General features: G+C 45.8%; 1 protein-coding gene across 22 annotated transcripts in view; it reads left to right on the top strand.

Annotated features, from left to right (window-relative positions):
- The window catches only part of DIP2A (disco interacting protein 2 homolog A), a 95,368-nt gene that overhangs the window by 7,308 nt on the left and 75,583 nt on the right, over positions 1–12,477 (top strand). The gene's annotated exons all lie outside the window — the stretch shown is intronic.

Raw genomic sequence — 12,477 nt, forward strand, 5'->3', positions numbered from 1 at the left:
CTGCCGAGTCACGGCGCGAGGGGCAGGCCCTGGGAGACGGGCCAGGAAGGCAGCCCGGGCCGGCCGGGCGGGTGTGCTGGGCCCTGGGCTTCTGCGCCAAGTGCGCTGAGGAGCCGCTGGAGCTCTTGCTGCTCTGACCACTGGTGCCCTTAAAGACTCCCTGGCTGCTGGGAGGAGGGAGAGTGAGCCCGAGGCCAGCTGCAGGGCAGGCGCTGCGGCAGCACGTGCTCGGATGCAGGGCAGCGGCTACAGGGCTGAAACGCGGCTGGATCGGAGGCGGGTCCGGAGCAGGACTGAGGGCATCGCTGTCGCTGTTGCTGGAGGGTGGCCAGGAGTCAGGACTGAGCGCCATGATTTGCTGCGTGTGCCCCGTGAGATGGGAGGGGCCGGGGAGGGCCGGGCTGAGGGAAAGCATGGCTGCTCCTTCATTCGCAGAAGAGCTCGCGCGAACACAAGGGCCGTGACTCGTGTGCGAGGTGGCCGCGTGGAGGTGTTACAGGACAGAAATTTCTACCCTCACAGACGTGCGTCCTCAGTGGCGGGCGCAGACGGCCAGATGAATAAAAACATACGCAACATTAGATTTCGATAAGTGCGTTGAGAGAAACCGGGAGGGAAGAGGGACGGGGAGGAAACGCTTGTAGACTTGGGGCGGGGGGGCTGCAGTTCTCCCCAGGGTGGGCAAGGGAGGCCTCCCCGAGGAGGGCCTTTGAATCCAGGGAGAAACTGCATTGCTGGGAGGTTTGTTTGCGGGGAGGGCTCTGCAGGTGGGGAGGCCCCAGGGCTGGTGAGGACTGTCCCGTGTGTGTGTGTGTGTGTGTGTGTGTGTGTGTGTGTGTGTGTGTGTGTGTAGCAGAGGGGGACGAGCAGCGGCTGGAGGAGATTCCCCAGGGCCCCTTGTGCCTCCGCAGTATCAGTGTTTATCCGGGGGGTGGGGCTCCGTGGAGGAGGGCCGTGGTCTGGCAGGTGCCTCATGCCGGGTCTCTGTCCTGGCAGTGAACTGGTTGCCTAGGATGAAGCTGAAGGCAGAGAGTGGCGTGGTGAGCGAGGTGGGGACCCCAGCCAGTCTGCTCCATCGTTCCGCTGTGTTGGGATGACTTGGAGGGGCGCGCCTGCTACCCTGTGCAGTAAATGCTTCCCGTGTGACACACGGGCCAGGACGCGGGATGGAGACGTGAGGGTCCTGTCTCCCCCTCGGCAGTCGCAGCACCTGGGGGAGAGCGACTGCCGTCCTGCTCGGCACTGGCCAGTCTGGCCAGGCCCTTTCCTCGACTGGCGGGCAGGAAGGAGCGGGTGTGTCGGGGCACAGTGCCCTTCTGGGGACAGCCGCCTGGCGCGGGCCTCAGCCCAGGCGTGTGGGTCTGAGTCGTGCACTCGTGGCAGCCTCCGTGGTCATTCAGTTCCCTGCCCTCCTTTGACCTTCAGCCTCGCAAAGTGAGATCAATATATATTCAGGACTTAGAGTCCGAAAAGAGACCAGGGCGGGGGCACTGCTCTGCTGGGGTGAAGAGTCCTTGCGGAGCGGGGCCCAGGGGTGGAGTCCCTGCCTGCCCATGCGGCCCGCACCCCCATGGGGCGTCCCCGCAGGTGTCATCGTCGGGCTCCAGGGTGAGTGCTCCATCGTCTTAGTTGGAAAGACCCAGAGACTTGTAATTTTGAAGACACATCTCTCTTTCATCTTTTAACTGACATGATATACACCATTTAATATAAAATGAATGCCTACAAAGCATTTGGTCACTCTGCTATGACACGGCTGAGGAAAGTGGGGGAAGGAAGCAGGGTGGTGGGAGTGGGAAACGTACTGCTGGCACGTCCTTAAGACAGACTCTTCCTGGAGCATTTTGTTTGCAGTGAGCTGCTTCTGAGTGAGACCAGCATAACCCTTGTGGATCAGTCTGTATACCCGTAAGTTATCCAACATTTCTGGTGTTGTGCTTCTGCATTAAAATGACTAGGAAGTTAGGTACTATTTGGCAAAGAAAAACCTCTGTGGTCAGGGAAGGAAACCCTAAACATTGTTACCTCTGTCATCTGTTGATGAAGAATCTTTTGGAGTGATGCCCCCCAAGGGCTCCCTTCCCACTTTTCACACAGGAGATGAATGGCCTGTGTTTTGAGAGTTCCTGCATTCTTGGGGCAGCACTTCAAGTAATCGCCGGGGTACAGTGATCACGCAGGGGTTTCCATTCAGACTTGGCTTTGTGTCATTCAGCCGTAAGGAAAGAATAGAAATCCTGTTCCTTCAGTCTACACTGACTATTCGTGATTTAAGACTACCATTTTGGCCATAAAAGGGGAAATCGACAGTAACACATTCATAGTAGGGGACTTAAACACCCCACTTTCACCCAAGGACAGATCATCCAAAATGAAAATCAATAAGGAAACACAAGCTTTAAATGATACATTAAACAAGATGGACTTAATTGATATTTATAGGACACTCCATCCAAAAACAACAGAATACACATTTTTCTCAAGTGCTCATGGAACATTCTCCAGGATAGATCATATCTTGGGTCACAAATCAAGCCTTGGCAAATTTAAGAAAATTGAAATTGTATCAAGTATCTTTTCTGACCACAACGCCATGAGACTAGATATCAATTACAGGAAAAGATCTGTAAAAAATACAAACACATGGAGGCTAAACAATACACTACTTAATAATGAAGTGATCACTGAAGAAATCAAAGAGGAAATCAAAAAATACCTAGAAACAAATGACAATGGAGACACAACGACCCAAAACCTGTGGGATGCAGCAAAAGCAGTTCTAAGGGGGAAGTTTATAGCAATACAAGCCCACCTTAAGAAGCAGGAAACATCTCGAATAAACAACCTAACCTTGCACCTCAAGCAATTAGAGAAAGAAGAACAAAAAAACCCCAAAGCTAGCAGAAGGAAAGAAATCATAAAAATCAGATCAGAAATAAATGAAAAAGAAATGAAGGAAACAATAGCAAAGATCAATAAAACTAAAAGCTGGTTCTTTGAGAAGATAAACAAAATAGATAAACCACTAGCCAGACTGATCAAGAAAAAAAGGGAGAAGACTCAAATCAATAGAATTAGAAATGAAAAAGGAGAGGTAACAACTGACACTGCAGAAATAAAAGAGATCATGAGAGATTACTACAAGCAACTCTATGCCAATAAAATGGACAATCTGGAAGAAATGGACAAATTCTTAGAAATGCACAACCTGCCAAGACTGAATCAGGAAGAAATAGAAAATATGAACAGACCAATCACAAGCACTGAAATTGAAACTGTGATTAAAAATCTTCCAACAAAGAAAAGCCCAGGACCAGATGGCTTCACAGGCGAATTCTATCAAACATTTAGAGAAGAGCTAACACCTATCCTTCTCAAACTCTTCCAAAATATAGCAGAGGGAGGAACACTCCCAAACTCATTCTACGAGGCCACCATCACCTTGATACCAAAACCAGGCAAGGATGTCACAAAGAAAGAAAACTACAGACCAATATCACTGATGAACATAGATGCAAAAATCCTCAACAAAATACTAGCAAACAGAATCCAACAGCACATTAAAAGGATCATACACCATGATCAAGTGGGGTTTATTCCAGGAATGCAAGGATTCTTCAATATACGCAAATCTATCAATGTGATAAACCATATTAACAAATTGAAGGAGAAAAACCATATGATCATCTCAATAGATGCAGAGAAAGCTTTTGACAAAATTCAACACCCATTTATGATAAAAACCCTGCAGAAAGTAGGCATAGAGGGAACTTTCCTCAACATAATAAAGGCCATATACGACAAACCCACAGCAAACATCATCCTCAATGGTGAAAAACTGAAAGCATTTCCACTAAGATCAGGAACAAGACAAGGGTGCCCACTCTCACCACTCTTATTCAACATAGTTTTGGAAGTTTTAGCCACAGCAATCAGAGAAGAGAAGGAAATAAAAGGAATCCAAATCGGAAAAGAAGAAGTAAAGCTGTCACTGTTTGCAGATGACATGATCCTATACATAGAGAATCCTAAAGATGCTACCAGAAAACTGCTAGAGCTAATCAATGAATTTGGTAAAGTAGCAGGATACAAAATTAATGCACAGAAATCTCTGGCATTCCTATACACTAATGATGAAAAATCTGAAAGTGAAATCAAGAAAACACTTCCATTTACCATTGCAACAAAAAGAATAAAATATCTAGGAATAAACCTACCTAAGGAGACAAAAGACCTGTATGCAGAAAGCTATAAGACACTGATGAAAGAAATTAAAGATGATACAAATAGATGGAGACATATACCATGTTCTTGGATTGGAAGAATCAACATTGTGAAAATGACTCTACTACCCAAAGCAATCTATAGATTCAATGCAATCCCTATCAAACTACCACTGGCATTTTTCACAGAACTAGAACAAAAAATTTCGCAATTTGTATGGAAACACAAAAGACCCCGAATAGCCAAAGCAATCTTGAGAACAAAAAAAGGAACTGGAGGAATCAGGCTCCCTGACTTCAGACTATACTACAAAGCTACAGTTATCAAGACGGTATGGTACTGGCACAAAAACAGAAAGATAGATCAATGGAACAGGATAGAAAGCCCAGAGATAAACCCATGCACATATGGACACCTTATCTTTGATAAAGGTGGCAGGAATGTACAGTGGAAAAAGGACAGCCTCTTCAATAAGTGGTGCTGGGAAAACTGGACAGGTACATGTAAAAGAATGAAATTAGAACACTCCCTAACACCATACACAAAAATAAGCTCAAAATGGATTAAAGACCTAAATATAAGGCCAGAAACTATCAAACTATTAGAGGAAAACATAGGCAGAACACTCTATGACATAAATCACAGCAAGATTCTTTCTGACCCACCCCCTAGAGTAATGGAAATAAAAACAAAAATAAACAAATGGGACCTAATGAAACTTCAAAGCTTTTGCACAGCAAAGGAAACCATAAACAAGACCAAAAGACAACCCTCAGAATGGGAGAAAATATTTGCAAATGAAGCAACCGACAAAGGATTAATCTCCAAAATTTACAAGCAGCTCATGCAGCTCAACAACAAAAAAGCAAACAACCCAATCCAAAAATGGGCAGAAGACCTAAATAGACATTTCTCCAAGGAAGATATACAGACTGCCAACAAACACATGAAAGAATGCTCAACATCATTAATCATTAGAGAAATGCAAATCAAAACTACAATGAGATATCATCTCACACCAGTCAGGATGGCCATCATCAAAAAATCTAGAAACAATAAATGCTGGAGAGGGTGTGGAGAAAAGGGAACCCTCTTGCACTGCTGGTGGGAATGTGAATTGGTTCAGCCACTATGGAGAACAGTATGGAGGTTCCTTAAAAAACTACAAATAGAACTACCATATGACCCAGCAATCCCACTACTGGGCATATACCCTGAGAAAACCGAAATTCAAAAAGAGTCATGTACCAAAATGTTCATCGCAGCTCTATTTACAATAGCCCGGAGATGGAAACAACCTAAGTGCCCATCATCGGATGAATGGATAAAGAAGATGTGGCACATATATACAATGGAATATTACTCAGCCATAAAAAGAAACGAAATTGAGCTATTTGTAATGAGGTGGATAGACCTAGAGTCTGTCATACACAGTGAAGTAAGTCAGAAAGAAAAAGACAAATACAGTATGCTAACACATATATATGGAATTTAAGAAAAAAAAATGTCATGAAGAACCTAGGGGTAAGGCAGGAATAAAGACGCAGACCTCCTAGAGAACGGACTTGAGGTTATGGGGAGGGGGAAGGGTGAGCTGTGACGGGGCGAGAGAGAGTCATGGACATATACACACTAACAAACGTAGTAAGGTAGATAGCTAGTGGGAAGCAGCCGCATGGCACAGGGATATTGGCTCGGTGCTTTGTGACAGCCTGGAGGGGTGGGATAGGGAGGGTGGGAGGGAGGGAGACGCAAGAGGGAGGAGATATGGGAACATATGTATATGTATAACTGATTCACTTTGTTATAAAGCAGAAACTAACACACCATTGTAAAGTAATTATACCCCAATAAAGATGTTAAAAAAAAAAAAAAAAAGACTACCATTTTGGAAACAGAGAAGGAACTTTTATTCCCTTTCAGACTTCACAAATTTTCTACAGGGTCTTTGGTAAAGAACCTTTAAACTGAGTATCTGAAACGTCAAAAGCTATGCTTATGCTTGTTGAGAACAGGCAACTCAAAAGAGCATGTCCTAGTAAGTTCCTCCATAACTCACGGGTTTGTGTCCTTAGGTTACCTCTAAAGATGAAGGAGGCTAAGCTGTTTTCAGGAAACAGCTAGGAAACACTAAAACTAGGATCGTTTTGAAATGAAGGTCATAGAAATGTTATAGAAATAGAGATTCTCATCTCATCGTCAGATAGTCTTGGTGCTATGGACTGAACTGTGCCCCCCAAATTCATATGTCGAAGCCCTAACCCCCAGTGTGACTATATTCCTTTAAGGAGGTGATTAAGGTTAAATGAGGTGCTAAGGGTGGGTCCCCAATCCCCTAGGAGCCGTGTCCTCAGAGAGAGAGAGAGACACGCACACACACAGGAAAGACTACGTGATGACCCAGGTGGGCGGTTGTCTGCACACGAAGAGAGAGGCCGCGGGAGGGACCAGCCCTGTTGCGACACGTGGATCTCAGACGTCCAGCCTCCAGAACCGTTGTTTAGACCACCCAGCCTGTGGCATTTTGGTATAGCGGCCCGAGCAGACTAAGACCCTTGGCGTGTCATCCTGTCCTTCAGCAACCTTCAGCAGACTGAGTAGAAAGGCTCATGACCTAGCGGGGCTGACAGACACGTGAACTGGCAGTGCGGTGAAGTGTGCGGGCCCAGTCGGCGCTAAAAGGGGAGTGACCGTCAGAGCTGGGCAAGCAGGAAATAGAGTTTCCTCCAGCTTTGTTTTGAAGGCACGTGTGAGGAGGGTGGAGCAGAAGAGCACGGAAGGATGTGCTGGACAGAGGAGGGTGAGCCAGAGCTGAGTGAGCTGGGGGTCCAGACAGTGTCCCCCCGGCCAGTGGTGGGAGAGCAGGCTGGAAGGACGGGGCTCCTCACGGGAGGATTTATGCATGCCAGAGAGGAATTCGGACCGGACTCTGGAGTCTAGACCAGTGTTGGAACAAACTCACATGCTGCCTGCAGCCAGGTGGGTGTTGTGGATGTGAGGTGACAGGCACAGTAGAACCTTCTGTGGTGGTGGAAATGTTTTGTGCTGTCCGGTGTGGTAGCCACTGGCTACTTGTGGCATTAAACACTTGAAATGTGGCTGGTGGGCCTGGGGGACTAAATAGTCATTTAATTTACTTTTAATTAATGAAAATTTAAATAGCTACATATGGCTAGTGGCTGTTGTGTTGGACAGCACAGCAAAGTGTGTGGTCTGCTAAAGGCATTGTATTAAAAAAGAGGAATACCATCAACGTATACCTTATGCAGTCTTCTACCCCAGCTCTCAACAGTGGGAGAAGATTAAAATGAGTGTGCGTTCAAGAACCCATAAAATCTTGAAAAGAGAGATGGCCAATTTTCTGTTTTTGAAAAAGGGCTAAGGGAGTGGTTACCCTTGGGTGCTTTATTTTAAGCAGGTCTTCCTTAATAAATGATGGAGCCGGCGGGGTTTTAAGGTATTAAGCAGCAATTGAAATATTCCTGTGTGATCTCTGTCTGTCTCTCTTTACTCCTCTCTCTCTCAGATTTAGAATGATTTTTCTGGTGGCATGTAGAGAGTGGTTTGGATGAGTGTGACATTGGGATAAGAAATGTTAAAGAGCATGTTGCCGTGCTCCAGGGCAGGAGACCGTGCTGACCTGGCTGGAGGCTGAGCCAGTGGGCTGGGGAGAGTGCTCTGAAATAGAAGCAGCAGCCTTGGTGTGAAGAGGGGCACGTCGGAGGATGACCCCTCATCGGGGGGCTCTAGGATGACTCCCGAGTTTCTGAAATGAATGCTGGGGAGATGATGGGTCTCTTCACTGAAGATGTGGGACACGGGAAGAACACATCTGCTTCATACCTGTTGAGCGTGAGGCACCTCTGGGAGATCTGAGAGATGGTGTCCAGGGAACATTTGGGTGTGTAGGACAGGCACTTTTAGAAAGGGCTAGTCTGGAAGTAGAAATTTGGAAGTCATTGGTACAACAATTGCCCCGTCTGGAGAACTGAAAAATGCAAAGAGGCCTAGGATAAACCCTCGAGGGACTCAAGCCCCAGAGGGAAAGGCAGAGCGAGGAGACCACAGAGGAGACTGAAGAAGGAAGACACCACAGCAGGAGCAGAGCAGGGGTTGGGCCTCTGTGCACAGAGGCTGGAGAGGGTCTCTAGCCAGGGAGCATTTACTTGGGGTGGAGGATTTTCTAGGTCAATATGCATGACCAGTCATCAGGTGAAGATGACTCTCCTTCCCCAGATGTCACGGAAATGGTAGCAGTTTTAAAAATTGAAAGGAAATTGACAGCAGTCTAGATTCTGGAAAGTCAGAAAGGTCGGTCGGCACAGTGAGCAAGGTCGGGGCGGGAGCGGGGAGGCAGGGCTGAGGCGGGGAAGCCTCTGCACTGGGGAGGAGAGGGTGCCTTTCTCAGGGGTTTCCGGAGTCCGCCACGCTACTGCATTGGGAGGAAGGGGTGCCCAGAGGGCAGGCCCGCCGCTGCCTCAGCAGCACAGTTTCTCACTCACATTCCTCAAAAGAGTTCGCTCGAGTGGAAGCTGTGCAGCTGAAAAGTTGGGAAACCCTGGAGGGGATGATATTTAAGTTCTCCTTTCAGCTGCAAGAGTGTTCTGCGTTCTGGTCATGAGCATCCAGTGTGAATCATACCATAGTGTCGCTTTATCTCACCAAGGGATGTTTAAAAGCAACCTGCACGTGGCTGTTTATAGGGGCTTTATTCATAATTGCCCAAACTTGGAAGCAACCAAGATGGATGTCCTTCAGTAGTTGAATGGATAAATAAACTCTTACATTGAGACAATGGAACATTATTTAGCACTAAAAAGAAATGAGTTATCAAGCCAAGAAAAGGCACAGAACAATCTCAAATGCACGTTACTCAGTGAAAGAAATCAATCTGAAAAGGCTACTGATTCCAACTATTCTGGAAAACTATGGAGACAGTAAAAAAGGTCAGTGGTTGCCAGGGGTTCAGGTGTTCAGGGGGTGGGGAGAGGGATGAATAGGCAGAGCACAGAGGATTTTTAGGGCAGTGAAATACTCTGTATGGTAGCGTAATGATAGATACATGTCATTATACGGTGGTCCAAGCCCACGGAATGTATGACAGCAAGAGTGAACCATATGGGCTTTGGGTGATGATGACATGTCAGCGTAGCTCATCGTCTGTGACAAATGCACCACTCTGGTGGCAGATGTTGATATTGGGGGAGGCTGTGCATGTGGCGGGCAGGGGATGGATGGGAACTCTCTGTGCCTTGCCCTCAATTTTGCTTGTGACCCTTAAACTGCTCTACAAAAAGTAAAATAAAGCAAAAGAGAGAAGGAAAAAAAAAACCTGGAAAATAAATCTACAAGCCCAGATGGTTTCACTGACAAAATTTATCAAACATTTAAAAAAGAAATAACACCAATTTTACATAGTCTCTCTCACGTATATTTTAACTTTTAATTTTGGAATAATTTTAATCTCATAAGAAATTGCAAAAATAGTACATAGAATTCATTCAGTTTCCCACAATAACATCTTATATAGCCATAGTACATTATCAAACCATATTCCATATATTCTTAATTATAAAAGATTATATGATTATTGTGTTAAAAGATTTAACGAGTTCAAAAGTGCATGAAGTAAAAAGCGAAATCTAACACCCACCCCAAGCCAAATAAATAAATCACTTCCTAGGGGTAACCACCGCTAATAATTTGTTGGGTACCCCTCCAGACATTTTGTGCACATACAGAAATATATATACCTACATGCATGTGAATATAGTTTTATTTTTTAATTTTTATCAGAATTACATCATTTCATATGTACATTGTTTTTCAGCTTGCTGTTTTTACTCAGTAGGATATCATGGATCCCGTGTAAGTGATACCCACCCCTTCCCCGCCCCCTCAAGTACCAGAGTATTTTTTAGGACTCACAGTATCCTGTAGTAGTGATGTATGGCATCACATTCACTTCTTCTACTTGTTTTCATGGACAGTTAGGTTTTCTCACATACTTTGCTGTTACATGTAATGTGCACCGCCTGTCCTCGTTCCCGTGACCTTAAGGAGCTACTGAGTGCCTTCGAGAATAGGTCTTTAGAAATTGTGTTGCTGAGGCAGAGACATGATGATAGCATTCTGGGTTTTGCCTTTATAATCCAAAGTGGATTTGGTTTGTGGCCGTGGAGGTCAACCCGAGCCACACATCGTGCCCCTGCCTGGAGCATTCGTGAGAGCAGCTGCCCACAGGCCACCAGAGAGGCACCTTCTGCAGATGGCCTGGTGTGTTTCCAAAATCGCCCTGGGGCCGGTGTGCCCACGCAGGGGAGACCTCCACTGTGTCTGGGATTCCCTCTGGCTGGTGGTCAGGGTCATCCCGGTTCTGTGCAGCAGACTGAGGAGCTTGCTCTGCTGTTGGTCTCTCTCTAGCGTTTACCGAACCTGGGGTCAGAAATCTTGGATGTGAGTCCCTTTATTAGTTCATTAGTTTTGCCCTGGAGTCTGTTTTGGATTCCATTTTGCTGTCTGTGGCTGGAAGCTTTGCATTCAGAGGTGTGTCAGGTTGGTGTCTACATTGGATATTTGAAAATATGCTAACTGGTTACACGTGAAAATGTGTAGCGGGTTATATTCAGTTGGTTTGGACAGCTTTCAGGATATCATGAGCACCAAACTGGGAGTTAGCACGTTTCCTTTCTGAATGCTCTTGGTACCTTCACCATGTAAGCGTTCATTTGAAACGGGAACATGAGAAGAGACAGTTTCTAGAAAATGAGTACTTAATTTTAAAATAGTCTGAGATTGGAATTGACATATACACACTACCATATGTGAAGTAGATAACTAATAAGAAACTACAGTATACCACAGGGAACCTTATTCAATACTCTGTAACGACCTATATGGAAATAGAATCTAAAAAAGAGTGGATATACGTATATGTGTAACTGATTCTCTTTGCTGTACAGCAGAAACTAACACAACATTGTAAATAACTGTCCTCCAATAAAAATTAGTTTTAAAAAAATTGAAAAAAAAACCCTGCAAAATCCAATGCTCTGCTTTAAATGAGGATTTATCTGTTTTAGTTTAGTGTTGCAATATTGTTTTCATTTAAATTTGTCTTAATTACATATTTTCATATGTTCTGGAGGAAACAAATTTTTTAGTAGATATTGTTTAAAAAAAACACATGTGCTTTAAATTTGTTCACAAGTTGAAACTCAGTAAGCAAAATCATACAATCATATCCTGGATCCAGTCAGGGTCTGTGAGTGTCCAGTGAGTGTAAGACAAGGACAGCGCAGCCCACGGGCCACTGTAGTCAGCAGTGGATTAGGTGTGCTCATTACATCACAGATTGGGTGATGATAAAGACGAAGTGCTTAGTGAAGAATTGACAACAGAGTGAGATTTATTATATGATGTCATTCAGGTAGAGTAAAGATACACAGACACAAGGCAGGATATGTTTTGCAGAACGTATTCAAATTAAAAGGCCCACAAGGCAGTAGAATAGTTTTGTGTGGGGTTGGTGGGGGGTCAGGTGCAGACCAAGGCCGAGTCAAAGGGTGTCGGTGGCAACCGGGAGTGGCTCTGTGGGCGCCCGACTGGGTGCGCAGTCCTCAAAGCGGAGGCTCTGTGCAGTGGCCTCACCACTTTGCCTGTTTGTTTGGGGTGGGTGGGCGGGGGGCAGGGGCAGGAGGGGCGCGGAGTGGGTGCCAGGAGGGCTTGCAGAGCACTGGAAGATTTCTGTTGAAGACCACTCACCCAAAGTGCAAGGTACTCGTGGACACTGTGATACATGCTTCTGGTCGAAATAAAGTCTCCCAGACATGCTGGATCTGCCCTGAGCACTCCAAGTTATCCAGGAAACCAGCTGCTGTGCTTAGACTGAGAAGTGTTTCCCTGCAGACACATTTCCTGCCCTGTTTCTGGGTAGGTTAATTCATTTATAGGCTGTTCTTCTTTAGGTCCTATTCCCCGAGTGCTGGCCCAGGGACACCCCGTGGCCTGCGAGGGTTGGTTTCCTGTGGGTCCCTTACACCAGTACTTCCGCAGCTTGAACCTGCACAAGTCACCTGGGGATCTTGGTAAAATGCAGATGCAGATTCTGTCGGTCTGGGGCGTGGCCTCGGAGTCTCTGCAGTTTTGACTCTTGTCCAGAATGTCCTGTGACAGGAATGATTCAGCATGTAGCCTTCTGAGTCTGGCTTCTGTCACTCAGCAATATGCGTGTAAGATCCACCCAGATTGTTG

This window comes from Orcinus orca, chromosome 5, assembly GCF_937001465.1.
Source record: "Orcinus orca chromosome 5, mOrcOrc1.1, whole genome shotgun sequence".
Lineage (NCBI taxonomy): Eukaryota > Metazoa > Chordata > Mammalia > Artiodactyla > Delphinidae > Orcinus > Orcinus orca.